Raw genomic sequence first — 2,371 nt, forward strand, 5'->3', positions numbered from 1 at the left:
GCTTCTTGAAGGATCCCAGGGTGTCAGCTTCAACAACATTACTGGGGAGTTGATTCCAGACCCTCACAATTCTCTGTGTAAAAAAGTGTCTCCTATTTTCTGTTCTGAATGCCCCTTTTTCTAAACTCCATTTGTGACCCCTGGTCCTTGTTTCTTTTTTCAGGCTGAAAAAGTCCCTTGGGTCGACACTGTCAATACCTTTTAGAATTTTGAATGCTTGAATTAGGTCGCCACGTAGTCTTCTTTGTTCAAGACTGAACAGATTCAATTCTTTTAGCCTGTCTGCATATGACATGCCTTTTAAGCCCGGAATAATTCTGGTCGCTCTTCTTTGCACTCTTTCTAGAGCAGCAATATCTTTTTTATAGCGAGGTGACCAGAACTGCACACAATATTCAAGATGAGGTCTTACAAGTGCATTGTACAGTTTTAACATTACTTCCCTTGATTTAAATTCAACACTTTTCACAATGTATCCGAGCATCTTGTTAGCCTTTTTTATAGCTTCCCCACATTGCCTAGATGAAGACATTTCTAAGTCAACAAAAACTCCTAGGTCTTTTTCATAGATTCCTTCTCCAATTTCAATATCTCCCATATGATATTTATAATGTACATTTTTATTTCCTGCGTGCAGTACCTTACACTTTTCTCTATTAAATGTCATTTGCCATGTGTCTGCCCAGTTCTGAATCTTGTCTAGATCATTTTGAATGACCTTTGCTGCTGCAACAGTGTTTGCCACTCCTCCTACTTTTGTGTCGTCTGCAAATTTAACAAGTTTGCTTACTATACCAGAATCTAAATCATTAATGTAGATTAGGAATAGCAGAGGACCTAATACTAAATTAATGAGTTTAGCTATAACACTTAAGGCTACATTTTCCCTTAACCAGGGTAGTGACTTAAATATGTTAATCCGCTTCCTGTAGCACCTTTAAACTCAAGGAACTATTAAGGGGAAAACTGAGGAATTATGTTTTCATTAAATTCAAAGGCAGTACAATAAAATGCATTATGCATCTATGTGTCTATTAATAGAATGCAGAAAAAAAAAGAAAATCTAAATATTACGCCCAGATCAATCACTGGTCCTTACTGGTCAATCCCTTTACTTGATTCGTAGCAATATAACTTATGGTGTTTTTAAGCAAGGTAGCTTTTCTGAACCCTGACTGCAGGGAGCTGGGATGTGCTGGGCACAGTGTGCAGGGTGACGGGGAGGACAGTAAAATTACTACTGTTTCAATAACTACCTTCAAGGTTCCTGCAGTGTTTGGCTCGTCCACTCGGCTGCGCTGTGAAACGCTGCGCAGAGAAGTTGTTATCCCCAGCGAAGCAAGCGTCACCGCCACGCCAAGCATCTGCAAAAGCAACGAAGGCGCGGTTTATTGGCAGCTGTGCTTACATTGCCAGGCTTGCGTTTCTGCATTTGCTTTAAAACAAATACTTGAAGAGGACTCGTGTGCTTTTCTAGCGGTTATACTATGCATTTATCAAACTGCCATGTTTTAAATATGCTTGGCCCTACCTTTCCAGAACTGTCTTTACAATGCTTGCCTATATGCTTTACCGTGTGTTCATACTGCTGACATGAATTATAGAGCCGTTACTGAAAATAACGCAGTCATAAAAACAGTAACATTTAAAAAAAAAAAAGTTAATTAGACACAACAAAATGTTTATTAACCCTATCCCCACCTCCCCAAAATAACTGCCATTACTGACAGTAATACAAGCACTTCATAAAACTGTTAGCTATTCCTTTAAAATGTAAATCCAACCGTATAATAAAATAGATTACTGTTGCTGGCTGAAGAACAAAGCATATAGATAAGCCTATTGAACCAAACATGGAAAATGCTATGGCAACAACAACTTAAAACGCGCGAAAATAGAAATTACATAAATAACATCGCATGACAAAATATTCCACTGTGTTTAAGAATTACATTGCGCAATAAATTCAGTGTTATTTAGATGTGTAGTAGGGGTTGTCTGTACTGCCCAGTCACGGCGTTATGTTGCTAGATTTATATCTACTGTGAATAAAGAGAGGCATGTCCAATGCGGTGTTTACCATGACGAACTGGCTGTTCCTAACAGGGGAATTGCAGTCATTCTAATCCAGACTTGGCGTTGCATGTTGCGTTTCTTTCTTTTCACTGCAGAATACCACCAATTACGTGTTCTACCGGAGGGGGGGGGGGGGGGGGGGGGGGGGGTCTCGACTTGAAGGAGACCCTGTACATGGGAATGTAGTCCTCTCTCGTTTGGAAGATGCGAGAGACCAGATCAGTATAAGGTCGATAAAGCAAATATATTATTATTATTATTATTAGTTAGTAGTAGTAGTAGTAGTAGTAGTAGT

This window comes from Polyodon spathula, chromosome 17 (assembly GCF_017654505.1).
Source record: "Polyodon spathula isolate WHYD16114869_AA chromosome 17, ASM1765450v1, whole genome shotgun sequence".
In the NCBI taxonomy this organism is placed as follows: Eukaryota; Metazoa; Chordata; class Actinopteri; order Acipenseriformes; family Polyodontidae; genus Polyodon; species Polyodon spathula.